We start from the raw sequence: 772 nt of genomic DNA on the forward strand, positions 1-772 counted from the left end.
TTTGCTGTCTAGACTCCGGAACCTCGCCTCTGCTGCTAGGGTTGTTTCTAGGTTTTGCCGTCTAGACTCCGGAACCTCGCCTCTGCTGCTAGGGTGCTGGCAATTGTCATCCTCTGGTTAGGGCTTTAGGACTTCAGGTTTTATACACCAGCCTGATTTTTTTTCTTTTTTTTTTAACAGCGCCTCATTATGTAGCCCTGGCTGGTCTTGAACTCACAGTGATTCTCCTGCCTCTGCCTCCTGGATTAAAGGACTGCTCCACCAAGGCTGGGCACAGTAGTGATTCATTTTCTCAGGATTCCACTCCACCAAGCTGCTGCCCCAGGTACTACTATGTGCTTCTGTGATGAGCTTTTGTGTTGTCCCCTCTAAGTCCTAAGTCCTGGTGACGTTATCCTCCACCCTGTCAAATCCAAACATCCCTGTTGGACATCTTATTTAGGGATGTTTCTCTTTTCTGACAGGGCCTCCTGTAGCCCAGGGTGGCCTTGAACAATACACAGCTGACAAGGCTGAAGTTCAGGATCCTGTCTCCACTTTCCTGTGGACGAACATTTTAGAGTTCTTCAGATGGAACCCAGGGCTGGGCACATGTCAGACAAATGTCTTGCCAGCTCAGCTATATCCCAGCTTCCCCAGCCACATACCCCCCCCCCCTTTTTTTTCAAGACAGGGTTTCTCTGTGTAACATTCCTGGCTGTCCTGGAACTAGCTCTTGTAGACCAGGCTGGCCTTGAACTCACAGAGATCCTCCTGCCTCTGCCTCTCTAGT

At 50.0% G+C, this 772-nt stretch overlaps 1 protein-coding gene across 1 annotated transcript in view; it reads right to left on the minus strand.

Annotated features, from left to right (window-relative positions):
- Ceacam16 (carcinoembryonic antigen related cell adhesion molecule 16) overlaps positions 1-772 on the minus strand; it is a 10,080-nt gene that overhangs the window by 5,525 nt on the left and 3,783 nt on the right. The gene's annotated exons all lie outside the window — the stretch shown is intronic.

The sequence above is a fragment of the Microtus ochrogaster genome, unplaced genomic scaffold (assembly GCF_000317375.1).
Source record: "Microtus ochrogaster isolate Prairie Vole_2 unplaced genomic scaffold, MicOch1.0 UNK74, whole genome shotgun sequence".
NCBI lineage: Eukaryota > Metazoa > Chordata > Mammalia > Rodentia > Cricetidae > Microtus > Microtus ochrogaster.